This window comes from Erpetoichthys calabaricus, chromosome 13 (genome assembly GCF_900747795.2).
Source record: "Erpetoichthys calabaricus chromosome 13, fErpCal1.3, whole genome shotgun sequence".
NCBI classification, from domain to species: Eukaryota; Metazoa; Chordata; class Cladistia; order Polypteriformes; family Polypteridae; genus Erpetoichthys; species Erpetoichthys calabaricus.
Window position 1 is genome coordinate 131,443,895 of NC_041406.2, and position 15,525 is coordinate 131,459,419.

The window sequence follows — 15,525 nt, forward strand, 5'->3', positions numbered from 1 at the left end:
TACTAGTTTAGGAGACAAACCTCATGCCATCTGTGAAGCATGTTGGTAAAATGCTATTATTTGGAGTTACTTTGCTGACTCAGGGCCTAGGCAGCTTCATCAAGTCAACTGTGAATTCTGCCTCATATCAACATATGCTTCAGGAGCTTGTGAGGCTATCTATTGGAAAGTTAAATTTGAATCACAAAAAGACCCTTCAGTACAATAATGATCTGAAGCACACTAGCAAATCCACTAAGGAATGGCTCCAAAAATAAGAAATGGATGGTTATGGGCTGGCCTAGTGAAAGCCCTGATTTGAATCCCATTGAAATGTTGTGGGAGCATTTGAAACGGGCAGAACCTCCAAGAAAACCTGCTAATATCTTGTAACTGAAGCAATTTTGCAGGTGGAGTGATCAAAAATTTCACTCAGTCGATGTCACTGAAACAGTTGGGCAGTTATGCAAAATGCCTACAAGAAGTCATCCCTACTAATTGGGCAATACCAAATTCTGACATGAAGGGTGTGCTTGCTTTTTTCCTCAGCAGATCCACAGTAGATCATTACATCTACGAATATTTCTGTTAAATAAACAACTTAAAAGGCAAATTTTCTGTGCGTTTTATTCAAGTATATCACCTTTATCGTAGGTACAGTTTGCATGTTCAAATATGTAGAGAAAGTCAAGAGTCTCCATTGGGAATACTTACTTTTTCAAATGACTGTACGTACCATTTAGTGCCTTAGGAAGATAAAAGTGACTAATTGAAGACCTCACCTGTCTAGTACAGACATTTCTGTAACGGTACAGGACCAGTGACACATCAGTAGATCTGGGGACAGTCAATAACAAGAACAAATATTTTAAAATACAAATAGTGTGTGTGTGTTTTATGTATATACTTGCAAATACTATTATTATTATATTATTACATACTATTATTATTATATTGTATATACTTGTATATATACCGTTCTGAAGACACATGGAAGTAAGAATTTCATTGTGCTACGTACTGTACACATAACAAACTTGAAAACTAACAATATTAAGCACAGCTTGGAGCAAAATTCTGCAAATGATTGGACCCAATCAATCTATATATATAATTCACTAAGCCGGAAGACAAGTAGCCACCCATGGAAAGCACACCGGAAGGGGCGTGGATTCACTAAGCCGCCGACAAGTAAGACACCCATGGCGCACGCAGGAAGGAGCCACGCCCACCAACTCTAAGACCATTGGATACGACGACAACTCGCAGAGCCACGCCCACCAACTGGGACGTGACGCCTCGGAAAACATGCCGTCATTTCTGTTTGTCTGTGCCACAGTCCACATGCAGCTCTGAGCCACGTTGACTTTTCATTAGTCAACCTCAGTGGAACCTTGGTTCACACAGAGGCAGCGCCAGAGAGAGACAGAGGCACACACAGGCAGCCCGAGAGAGAGAGACAGAGGCACACACAGGCAGCGCGACAGAGAGAGCCGCGCAATCCTTTAAAACTGAGGTTAAAACACAATGAAGGAAGCAGTCTTTAAAAACCAATAAGCCCTGTGCCTCTTTTTCATTAGCGTCTCACCTGCCTCACTGCCCTGCAACAGTCAAGACGCTTTCTCAGCAGCTGACCTTCTCTGTGCCTGACTCCACTACTGTCAGTCACCTGATTAAAAATGGTGAACTGCTGCAATGTTACTATCTTGGTTGGCTTTTAAATAAAGTTCGGATTTGTTCAAATGTTCCTTTTTTTCCCCCCTGTGCTTAAAACTCATTTAAAAAAAAAGTGTTTATACAACTGCTGCAATGTTACAGAGAGAGAGAGGGCTCGCGTGCTTCTGAGAGACAGAGGGGGAGGGGGCTCGCGTGCTGCTGAGAAAGAGGGGGGGGGGGGGGGGGGCTGGGAAGGCTCCTGTGCTGCTGAGAGAGAGCCTGCGCCATCTGAGCAAAGACAATTTCCTATTAGATTTGCCTTTGCAATGACAATTAATAAGGCACAGGGCCAAACTTTCAAAAAGATATGCATGTATCTGCCAAAACCAGTTTTCAGTCACGGACAGTTGTATGTTGCTCTCTCCAGAGTTCCACCTTTTCATTCACTTACTGGTATGCCTGCAGGAACACGTGCAGCGAGTGAGAGAGAGTGAGCGACACACACACGCATACAGGTGCGCGAGAGAGAGAGCGCTGGACGCATAAGAATAATAATACTTCATTACATTGATATACCGGTGTTTTCAGTATTCAAAGCGCTATCCACACAGGGAGAAACCAGGAAGCGAACCCAAAATCTTCCACAGTCTCCTTACTGCAAAACAGCAGCACTACCACTGCGCTACAAGGCAGTTAAAGAATGCACCGGCCTCGATTTTGTTTTCACAGTTTTTTCACTGTTTTTGTTTACAGCGATTAGATCGTAATGTGTGCATTGTTGCAATGTTACTTTTCTTGGTGGCTTATTACATTACGAATGTTTCACATGTTAATTTTTTTTCCTGTGCTTAAAAGACATTACAAAAGTGTTTCTCAACTGTGACTCTGGAACAACTCAGTACGCAAGCTATGTTAAGCGTCAACAACGAAGACTCGCTACACCTTAATGAACAAGTGCTGAAACTTATCCCTACCGATGAAGTAACTTTCACCAGCGTGGCCTCCATCGTCACAGACGATCCCGCTTTCAGTCATGGCCAATTGTATGTTGCTCTCTCCAGAGGTTCATCTTTTCATTCACTCACAGTGGTATCCACAAACCCACCCCATTTGGACAACTGTGTCGTTCAGCAAGTGTTCACCCATCAATACATAATTATGCGGTGTATGTTACGCCGCGGGTTGGCTAGTAATATCTATTTTATATGGCGTTATCTTCAACCATTGGCTCAGCCCCAACTAAACATCAAAAACAAATGATAACCGTTACAAAGTTAGGGCACCGTAACAGTAGTCCAACCCGGTAACAAACTTGACGAGTATACTTACCCTTGAAGACAACAGGTAAAGGGTAAGTAGAGGGAAATACTATGATAATACAGATTCTTACTGTGAAGAGGTTCATATGTGTCTAAAGATATCTTTGCAGCAATGCAGCTTTGGTAGTCTTGTTGCTATTAATTGATTTTAAGTGCTTTGGAATCACTTTCAGATTGCAAGCTGTATTCAAGGTACATTAAAAAACAAAAGTCACAGAGTGCTTTCTAGAGTATGATCTCAAAATTGGAACTGGATGTACCACTAAACACTCTGTCCTATCAATCAGAAATATCTCAAAAATGCTACAAAGAAAAACTTACGCGTACATCACTGTCTGGGGACAAATTAAAGCAGATTTTTGTCACGCTACATGGAGGTAGAGAAAATATTACGACGAGTTCTTGCCACTTAGCAGAAACATTATAATATTTAAAGTGTAGGTAAACCTTTTTTATTGTATTTAGTTGCTATTTACATTAAATTCATGCACTGTTTCACAGTGAGTGTCTGAAATGAGGGGTGGGGGTATAACATTACCTTTGTGCACTTGTCCCTGCCCGCGTCTTTCCTTTGACTTTGTCACCATGTATATTTATGCCACCCTCTTTTGTTGAGATACCATTGAGATGTCCTTTACCTTACAGAGGTGCTATGGCTAAGCAGAGAAAACGCATGGAAAAGTTTCTTGATTTAAGATCAGAAATCAAAATAGTTATGGAAAAGGGCAGAATAGATTTTTAAGGAAATTTGAAGATAACAACTGGTTGATGCATTTCTACTTCCTTGTGTAAATAACACAGGGAATGAATGTATTTCATCTTAAGTTGCAAGGTCCATATCAGCTGATTGCAGCAATATACAGCACTGTGAAATTATTCATCATTAAAATAAAACTTTGGAGAAGACAACTTTCAGGAAATAACTTTTCTCAATTGCCAACATGCCTATCCTTGTTAGATAATATTACTAGTTATTGGGTAAAGAAGGTATACTGCTACCATAGAAGTGGTAGCACTATACCCTTTGACCCACTGTTGTCAGAATATACAATGTCACTGTTAAACTGTTTGAAGACACTTTCTCTGTCAGTGTAGTGTTTCTAATCAGCTACAGATGGAACTTATTGACTGTCCTTGAACAGTCAGCTAAAGCTGTAATTCTGGGGTGCAAAAGGAGACCAAGCCAGGATCAGACAGATTCTTTGAGAAATACTTTGTTCATTTTCACAGACATCTACCCTCTTAAAGAAGATGACACATCTTTTGAGCAGTACACATGCACACAAGGTACGGTTTTCCACTATGAAAATTAAATCGAAGCACAGATCTACACTAAGGGATGCTCACCATGTACAAGTTCTGGGGCCTCATGTATAAACGGTGCATACTCACAAAAATTTTGCATATCCCAATTTCCACGCACTCTTTGAGATGTATAAAAACTAAACTTGGCGTAACGCCATACACAATTTCACCGAAGCCCCTCACCTTGCAAACACACTTGTCGGCTCGGTTATGCAAACTGATGGCACCCAGCGTCAAAGCAGTGCTACTGTTTGTGTGGTCTCCCGTTTTTCAGATTCGCATCAATGACTCAGGATTTATCACGTTTATCGAAATTGTATACTGTTTATAAATTTAAGGCACTTGATTGTAATCATTCTGTAACAATACGGCATAATGGTACACGCAATGGCCAAACTATTTCAACTACTATAGCTGTTTTAGGGTTGTTACTCTCAGTGCACTACTCAGAGTATGCTAACCCACTGTGTCTGTTTGTGGAATCACAGCCATGCAGTAGCTGATTGGAAAGCCCAGGAGGATATTTAGAGTACACGCTGCAGCCTCAGGAAAGACAAAGGCCTTTGCATGGATTCCACTCAGCCATGCAGAGTGTATTTAAACTTCTCTCATCCGGCAAACGCTTCATAGCTTTTCCTGCACGGACCTCAAGGCTCAGAAACAGTTCAATCTGTCTATCAAGTGCTCCCGGTAGAACAGTTTCAACTTATAATTACAATTACCTCACTATTAATTCTATAACTGTAATATTACACAACCGAGCCACTTTATGAGCCATGTGTACTATCTGCACTATATTTTTATGTTGTACTATTGTACTTATTCTTTCATATGGTAAATTTTTCATTGTTTTTAGTATTATTATTTTATAGGAAAATAAATTTATGGAGGATTTGTATATTGAATCTCATTGTACTGTACAATGAAAATGAAGGAATTCAACAGAAGAGCACGTTTTTATAGGTGATGAAGACTGGCTATAAAGTCAATTTAGGTTTCTAAGAGATATCTTCTTGGAGCTGTGAGCTGTTTGAATACTAGGATGTATACTTGATATTTTTTGATGAAATGCATTAAAGTATGTATATTTTACAGATAAATTATTAACTACATTTAAATAATGTGTATTGTTAATAATTAAACATGTGGGGACACGGTGGCACAGCAGTACTGATGAGCTGGCGCCCAATCCAGGGATTGATCCTCCCTCATGTTGTACGCTTCCTGGGACTGCCGCGACCCTGGATAGATAAATGGATGGAATAATTCAACATGTATTACCAAGATTTTTCAATGTTCCTTAACAGTCTTGAAATCTGCGTTCTAAGCTTACGGCTGGGTATACATTTAGTACAGAGCTTATATTGTGGCGATTGGTTATGTGGAGAGAAAAAAATGGAAGGACAGGATTTGGGGGTTGGTACGTGTAATAAAAAGGTTTTCTCTGTAACAGGAGAAGGGATGAAATAAAAGAGTAAGAGGGGGTTGGTCACTTCAGTGCAAAACCAGCTACAAAGATTGGAATGTCTGGGATGATAGCGAAAGAATGTGCAAAAACCTGTTTCTCGTAAAGGGTTTCAGAATGTTTTAGGGAAAAGGTTAAATTAATGCAAGATGTTTTTCTGTAAGTTGTTTTGATGTCTCTAAGAAGGATTGTTTTAGGCTTAGTAGAGATAAAACCATAAATGTCCCGTGGGAAGAGGTGTGCAGAAACTGATCACTTCTGTATACACTGCTTACACGTAAGCCGTTTTGGGCAAGGACACTCAATTAGTATATAAGGGAAGGTTCCGCCCTCAGTTTCTTTGGAAGCTCAACACCGCCCGGTATTGGACCAGGCTCACGAGTTGATCCTCTGACGAGACTGACACGCGGGCTCCCTCAGTCTACTGGTCTAGGATGATGGCTCTGGGTCTTTTGATATTACTTTAAGTATAGTATAATTCATATATCTGTATTACTGTAAGTCAATAGTATAATTTACATATATCTGTATTACTGTAAGTCAATAGTACAATTCCTATATTTGTATATTTATTACTATTATATTGTATGTAACTGATACTATATTTGAACAAGTAAACAATTGAAGTATTGGACCTTTCCTCTCTGATTCCTGCCTGCTTATTTTCTCTTAAAACCTTGGAACCATTTTCCCAAAAATAAAACAGTACGTTTGAAAGACACAGTACTGCTGCAATAAATTATGTCATCCAGGGTCGTGTGCATCCCAGCAAATATCTTGCTGGAAGCAGGACAAATCCCTGCAGCCTTTCAACCAAGTATTCCAAATTTGACTGAACAGAAACATAGGCAACTATCTGGAAAAACATTGTATAATTAACTACTCGCAAAGGATGTTAATTGTCTATGGAAACATATTATTACTAATAGTACTATACTGTATAATGTATGAATATTACTTTGCATGGAATAGAGGAAGGTAACAATTGTGCTTTATTCATAACATTCTGTTTTATCTGCTATATCTATACTAATAAAAGGCAAAGCCCTCACTGAGTGACTGACTGACTGACTCACTCATCACTAATTGTCCAACTTCCCGTGTAGGTGGAAGGCTGAAATTTGGCAGGCTCATTCCTTACAGCTTACTTACAAAAGTTAGGCAGGTTTCATTTCGAAATTCTACGCGTAATGGTCATAACTGGAACCTCTTTTTTGTCCATCTATACTGTAATGGAGGAGGCGGAGTCGCGTATCGCGTCATCACGCCTCCTACGTAATCACGTGAACTGAAAACAAGGAAGAGATTTACAGCACGACTCAAACGCGGGAACGAAGGTAAATGACGTTAATTGTTGAGTGTCTTTTAATACTGTGTAAGCATACATATTAAGACATGTGCAATTAAATGTGTGCATTTAAGGGGTGATTTCTCAGGCTTAAAAGCTTGCCTTTTATTAAAAAGGTAAATGCAAACTGTTTTCATTCTGAAGGGCACAAACCACATTAGATTTCAGCTGTTAAACGCGCAAAAATGTCGGTACACCAGATAAATAAGCGCAACATATTATCAGTTGTATTGTATGCTTACAATACATATAGAAATGTGTTAATCGTTAACTAATAGTATGGGATGGTGTTTTTCGACTCGCGCCTTGATTTAAACAATTGCATGTCTTGGTGGGTTTGTGTAGCTTATTGTCAATATCTTTACACCTCTTTTTAAGACTTATTGACTGAAACGGGCTTTCACGAAAAAAGTTAGGGCTTTGCTACAGGATACACCCTCCAAGTGTAAGTAAAAATAAAGGTATATATTTCTGTTTTATTTAAACCTTTTAAGTTCGTATGCATAGCCCCATTTGGCTGTTTTAGTTTTTTTTTTTTCTTTCTTCAGTAATATTTAATCTCCTTAAAGAAAAACAACATATGCATTTTACTTTTTTTGTATCTCTTTAGTAATATTTTAGTATAAAAGGATAACCAGTATTTAAACCTTTTATATTACTTTATAAAGTTATTTTACACAATGTTGAAAAATTAATAAGAAAGCTACATATTTTGGCAGCTGCTGCTTTAATTTTCAATGAAATGAAAAAAGCTCTCCAAGAGAAAACCTCAATGAAGAAGAAACAGTTTGCACTATCTAAAAAGGAGAAACCCTCATTTATAAAGATTTACTGCAGATGACTTAACTGAAAATAAATGAGTTCCTATGTGTATAATACATATTTATCTATTTGACTTATGCCTTTATTCCAGCAACTTGCAACATCTGAGGTACAATTTGTTACATTACATTTGTTTTTTGCAGCACAGGCAGGTGAAGTGACTTCCTCAGGGTCACACAGTGGTGTCAGTACCAGGATTTGAACTGACAAGCTCCGGGTTTGCTGAAATATTACTGAAGAAAGAAAAAAAATGTAAACGGGCAAATGGGGCTATGCATACAAATGTTCATCCATCCATTATCCAACCCGCTATATCCTAAATACAGGAGCCAATCCCTGCCAACACAGGTCACAAGGCAGGAAACAAACCCCGGGCAAGGTGCCAGCCCACCGCAGGGCGCACACACCCACACACCACGGACAATTTAGAATCACAAATGCACCTAACCTGCATGTCTTTGGACTGTGGGAAGAAACCGGAGTACCCGGAGGAAACCCAGACAGACACGGGGAGAACATTCAAACTCCACGCAGGGAAGCAAACCCGGGTCTCCTAACTGGCACCTTTCACTGCGCCACCATACCGCCCGCATACAAACTTAAAAGGTTTAAATAAAACAGAAATATATACCTTTATTTTTACTTCCTTAACTTGTGGAGGGTGTATCCTGTAGCAAAGCCCTAACTTTTTTTCATGAAAGCCCCTTTCAGTCAATAAGCCTTAAAAACCGGTGTAAAGCTAAACTTGCAGCACCGCTATTCAATTACACTTGCCTAACGCCTCTCCTAAGGGGAGATACTGTGGGATCTGGGCATCATTCAAAGCACCAATCACAGCCCCGATTAGAAAGCGGGAAGCTGTGATTTGTCATCTCCCTCCCATGTAACAATCACAGCCCGTGTTACAACGCACTATGTATGTATGTGTATATGTATAAATGTGTGTGTGTGTGTGTATGTATGTGTATATATATATATATACATATATATATATATATATATATATATATGTGGATGTGTATATGTATATATAGATATATGTATATATGCATATATACAGTATGTATATGTAGATAGGTATGTATGTAGATATATGTATATATGTATATGTATATATATGTTTACATAACCTCTTTAACACACTACTTCTCCGCTGCGAAGCGCGGGTATTTTGCTAGTCTGTTATATTAGTGGTGATTAGTAGTACTAGGGTGTTGTACCGTGTTAGCCATTATGAATGTAGAGAAAAGCCAAGCAAAATGACACCTTTTATTGGCTAACTAAAAAGATTACAATATGCAAGCTTTCGAGGCAACTCAGGCCCCTTCTTCAGGCAAGATGTAATCATGGTGATTAGTAAAATAACTGTGCTGGCTCTCATACTCTATATGAGTATTGTGGTTTGAACTCAGAAATTTTGACATAGAGAGACCTGATTTAGGTAATTGACTATGGTTGCAAAATAGGCTAGAAGACAAATAACTAATTTTTCATGGAATGAGTGACCAACAAAAGAGACAACCTTCCATCGGTAGGTGAGGGCATACTCCTCTGGAGCCAAAATCTTCACCTCCTATTTCCCAGTGCAGTATCAATCAATCAGATGCAGAAGGTTAATGCCCATCATGAGGATAAGAGTATCCTAATTCCTATTTCTGGTAGTACCCCTGGAAGCCAAAAGTTCTGGACTACATATTCATAAATTGCTGAAGCTTGTAAATCATAAGATAGTCAACTTTTATATTATTTGTTCAATGTTTGCTATGGCGATTTATTTTATAAATACAAAATGATCTTCTATAGGGTAAAAATTCATCAATAAAATTAAGTACTAATTTACAGTACCTTTAGAAGTTCCCTTTGGAGATTTTGTAGCTTGATATATGTTCCCTAAGAAAACATAATTAAACATTTTGCAGTACATGTCTCAAAATAGATTAGGTTTGTTCTAAAAAGCATACATTACAAAATTTAAATTGCAAAATTTGCTATCACAGAAAAGGCAAAACAACAACATTACTGAAAATTTATGGTAGATTTATAATATTCTTTTAGGGTAACACAAGTCCATGAAAGCAATTGCGCAGCATTTTAAAAAATTACAAGCTACAATATTTGTACAGTAATAGATTTTACTTGTCTGGACTGTTAATGATAAAGTAACTTTGAAGTGGTTAGATAGTTCTAAAATATACTTTCTGAAGCAGATTAAGTATAAACCGAAGATACTAGTTTAGGAGACAAACCTCATGCCATCTGTGAAGCATGTTGGTAAAATGCTATTATTTGGAGTTACTTTGCTGACTCAGGGCCTAGGCAGCTTCATCAAGTCAACTGTGAATTCTGCCTCATATCAACATATGCTTCAGGAGCTTGTGAGGCTATCTATTGGAAAGTTAAATTTGAATCACAAAAAGACCCTTCAGTACAATAATGATCTGAAGCACACTAGCAAATCCACTAAGGAATGGCTCCAAAAATAAGAAATGGATGGTTATGGGCTAGCCTAGTGAAAGCCCTGATTTGAATCCCATTGAAATGTTGTGGGAGCGTTTGAAACGGGCAGTACCTGCAAGAAAACCTGCTAACATCTTGCAACTGAAGCAATTTTGCAGGTGGAGTGGTCAAAAATTTCATTGAGTCGATGTCACTGAAACAGTTGGGCAGTTATGCAAAATGCCTACAAGAAGTCATCCCTACTAATTGGGCAATACCAAATTCTGACATCAAGGGTGTGCCTGCTTTTTTCCTCAGCAGATCATTACATCTACGGATATTTCTGTTAAGTAAACAACTTAAAAGGCAAATTTTCTGTGTGTTTTATTCAAGTATATCACCTTTATCGGTAGGTACAGTTTGCATGAAGATCTACTGTTTGCATATTCAAAGATGTAGAAAAAGTCAAGTCTCCATGGGGTATACTTACTTTGTCAAATGACTGTATGTACCATTTAGTGCCTTTGGAAGATAAAGTGACTAATTGAAGACCTCACCTGTCTTATACGGACACTTTTGTAACGGTACAGGACCTGTGATACTTACATCAGTAGATTCGGGGACAGTCAGTAACAAGAACAAATATTTTAAAATAACAAACAGTGTGTGCGTTTATGTATATACTTGCAAATACCATTTTGTATATTGTATATACTTTTATATATACTGTTCTGAAGACACATGGAAGTAAGAATTTCATTGTGCTATGTACACGAAACAATAAACTTGAAAAACTAACAATATTAAGCACAGCTTGGAGCAAAATTCTGCAAATGATTGGAACCAATCAACAATATCTATTTTACATGGATGTTATCATCAACCATTGGTTCAGCCCCAACTGACATCAAATACAAATGACAACCGTTACAAAGTTTCACTGTTAAATGTGTTACTGCTTCTCAGAAAGCTGGTTTCCTCTGACAGTGTTATAGCAGAAGTCTGTTGTGCACTGAGCTGTGCAGAGTGCTGCATTGCTCGAAAAGGTTTGGTAGGTAAGTTTGCAGGATTTCAGTGCCTCTCTTTACTTTTGGTGGGTAATTATATGTGCTGCGTCCATATTTGTAGCACCTACAGTAACTCTTGATAATTCACTTGTACTACATTTAAACCAGTTAGAAAGCATCTAAATGTTATATCAATTTGTGCATTTACAGTATGCCATAGTCGGGAAATACTTCATGTACCAGTTTAGTAATCTTAGTAGGAAATCCTTTCAAGCTTTCGTTACCCAGCTCCTTGCAAACTCTGTTCTTTTAAAAGTCATTAACAAAATGAATAAGTGGATTTTTCAAAGTAATTATTTTTCAGTTGAGATGATCTAATTAAATGTATTAGAATTAATAACCAATATAAATACTGAATAAATCACAAAATATTTTAAATAAATCCAGGTCAAACTTTGTTAAAATTACAAGAGTAAAATAAGCTGTTAACTTTAATTTTATCCATTAGCTGTTTTACATGTGCTCTCCGGTTGTTCAACCTCTGCTTTGTTGCAGCAGCTTCCGATTTCTCCCCATCTTCATGGAAGAAAGTGCCTTCTATTTTGAGATTTCTGAGTTTAATTAAACCTTTGGATATTTACATAAACAAAATAGTATAAAGGCAGCCTGAGGGTTAGTGCCTCACAGTTTCAATATTCTGGGTTCAAATCCTAGACTGAAGAATGTAATAGTGGAATTTATAAAGCCCTCTTACTAACTGTACTCTATATCTAAAGAACAACATCCTGTAACTATATTATTACCAAATATTACTTCAGTTGCCACTGACTTACATGTTACAGGGTATAATAAACAATAGCAATACTTAGCTTCTGTTATGGTGTATAAAATCTACATTTTGCTCAATCCCAACAAGATGAATTCAGATGCAGGACACTTGTATAGGTATTATAATATCAAAAGTATATCTTCCTCCCTTATACCTCACTTTTATAACAGTTGTTCACAACATAGAGCTAAACTGGTTTTATATCCTGGGAAAGGAAGATTTGCTGATACCTCAGGCTATTGATTACTTTTTGGATGGACATCTGGGTGAGCAATTTGGTTTACAATATTGGAAAGGAAGACATGCCGATACCTCAAACAACATCAAACAACTTTATTATTTGGGGAAAGATAGATTAAACAGTTTGAGCAGAATTCCTCCATCATATTGATAGCCAGCCAATCAGGTGCATGTAACAATTGTGTGTTGTGAAACCATGATAGAATTTTATAGTAAATATGCCTCGTCTGAAGAGTGGCATAGGAGGGAGGAAGAAGAAGAGACAAAGACATCAGGAGAAGAGAACAGAGCAATGTCAGAAGAGGGCGTAGGCAACGTGCGACTGTTTCCATCTGATCTTCGGAAAAATATATAATGAACAACCGTGAGTGCTAGATCACAAGCCGCCTGCGACATTCATCCTTGTCATCTTTACTTTTCCGTAAGCTTTTTCTAAATACGAAATATATCCAGACTTTACTATGACAGTGTTCTTCCCAGAATTTTGTTCCAGCCGAATGGCATGAAAAAGTAGGTGGGTGGAGTGAGACAGGAAAATCTGGTGGTGGAGAAAATTAAATGTGCACTATTTTTATTAGTTAATTATTAATAAATTATTTTCCAATGCTTATTATTACTTTCTTTTTTAATGTTTGACATTTGTGCCACAATATTTTTATTAAATAAAAGAAGTTTCCAATTCAGGATACTGCAACCCTAATATAAATTTTAAATAACAATTGTTATGACATAAACCAAGAGGCACAAATATTGTCGCTGTCGGGAAGAAAAGTGAAAATAATGAAAAAAATAGTATGGGAAACCTAATGAAGAGAAATAAAAAAATATTTTTCAAAGCCAACTTGCATATGCAGAAGGTGTCTTCAGTTAAATATTTATTCTTCTTTTCTTGCCAGAGGCCCAGTTGCCTGAAGCTTTCCCATAATCAAAGTTCCAAGGATCTGAGTCCTCCAAGGAGATCAGCATGAAAGTATTTAGCGTGGTTTGATTCATTCGATTTCTCAAACATGTCTTGATCCTTTTAAGGGCAGAAAACCCCCTTTCACATTCAGCTGTGCTCACTGGGATCACTAGCCCAATATGTGCTAGTTTGGCTAAATTTGGAAACGACTCTTTGAGCTCTGATGTCGTTGCCATTTTTAGTAAAATCTGTTTTGGACTGAAGTCTTTGTATGATTGACTTATGATCATTTTTAATGCAACTGTCCATTCTTGCCTGCTACTTTCACATTTTAAAATTGTAGGGCTACCATTTTTGGAGTAATGATCGAAAAGAATTTCAGCAGACTCACTTGAATCGTGAGTTTCTGCATTGAAAACTTTTGAAAAGCTGGAAATAATTGGCATGTCAGAGAATCTTGCATTTAAGTGCTTTACAACTGTCTCTTGAAATTTACCATATATTGCAGTTTTGAATGACGTTACATCACTCTGTGTATAAACAGTGCGGAGATCTGACCATTCTTCTGCCAGACAATAATGAAGGCTTTGAAAATATCTCCCAGGAGTGTCTTTCAACTCCATGATGGACAATTTTGGCAAGACTAACATCTTGCCTTTGCCAAGTCTTAGATATGTTGGACAACAAAGGTAATACGTCTGAAAGCATCATCAGAAAGTAAACAAAATTGTACATTTTAATACATCTGCTTAATCCTTCAGCTGTGATGTCATTTCGTTCAGTGGCCTCTCTTTCCAGCGCAGTTATGACACTCATTATACACTGTCGTAGTGACTGTACTGCAGAGTCATGAGACAACCATCTAGTGTCACTGGCCATTTTCAGTCTTAATCTGGGGAATGTTCAGAATATTTTGGATTTCCGTTAAACCAGCCATCCTAACTGTAGAATTTTGGAAGAAATAGAACAGCTGCCTTGAGATGTTGTTCAGTTTTGTTAAATAAGGTGCAACAGTTGCTGCTTGGGTACTTGCAAGGGCCAATTGGTGGTTTATACAGTGGCAGTTGATCAAGAGTCCAGATGTTTTATCTTTAATCAGTTTTGCCACACCTTTGTTTCCCCAATCATAACAGCCGCTCCATCTGACTCTAGTCCAACCAGATTAGCAGTTTTCAAGCCTAGAGCGTCCATAGTGTCACTCAGTGTGTTGGTTATAGTCTCCGCTTTGCCATCAATCATATTGCGGGTTGATACAAAACTAATTCTGACCTCTTTAGTGACCTGGCAAACATATTTAATGTAAATAATTAATTGTTTTACAACTGAGATGTCTGTAGTTTCATCACACAGAATACTGAAAAAATTTTCAGCGCGTATATTTTTCAGTAGGTTAGACTTTACTTCTGATGCTAAGACACCCAGCAGCTCTTGCATTGTTCTTTCAGAGGTGTAATGTGCATTTTTACCAACATTGAGATGTTGTAAAAAGGAACAACCCATTTCTTTACAGTGTTCCAACAGCTTTTCAAACAACGTTTCCAATTCTTGTGCATGGCACATTTACCCAAGGTAACTCCCTCCTTGGGGGGTGTTTGTTTGAATATTTCATGCACAGTGAGCACCACATACAATTTTCTTTGACCATTTGTCAATCAAAATCTTTAAACCATTGTTTGTTTATGCCAGATAAGCGGTGCTTAGAATTATCAATTGGCAGAGTGTGTGCTGAAGAGATTTCCCCCGAAGGACCAGCCTCTGCAACGTCTTTGTCTGAAATTGCCACATCAGGAGTTGATGCTGCACCTTGATTAGTTTGTGGTGCCTCTTTTCTGAAATAACTGAGCAGTGTTGTTTTCTGAACACTTTTTTTTTTACTCATGTTGGTAAAACATTTGGAAAAAATGAAAAGTACCTATGAATAAGACTTTTGAGTGAAAAGTGGGAGCCTGTTGAATATTGATCACTTAACACTGTATATGACATATTTGGAATTATTTGACTTTTCTTTAAATGCACCTTGGGGCTTTTACAAAAAGTAATTTCGTTGTGTTACACAATGACAATAAAGTGCTTGAACTTGAACTTGCTGTTTTGAAGAGTCACCTACCCATCACAATCTGGCCCTTGTCAAAGTCAGTCAGATGGCTAACTTGCCCATTTTTCCTTTCCACAACACTTGTTTGAGTGATTGTTTAGGTGCAAGAGGCTATGTTTCCAA

At 37.8% G+C, this 15,525-nt stretch overlaps 1 long non-coding RNA gene across 1 annotated transcript; it reads left to right on the forward strand.

Moving 5' to 3' along the window:
- Positions 1–634: 634 nt before the first annotated feature.
- On the forward strand, positions 635–11,111 carry LOC127529994 (uncharacterized). The gene is made up of 2 exons (XR_007936559.1): positions 635–740; positions 10,868–11,111. It is a non-coding gene; the product is annotated as an uncharacterized LOC127529994 (long non-coding RNA).
- The last annotated feature ends 4,414 nt before the right edge of the window (positions 11,112–15,525 follow it).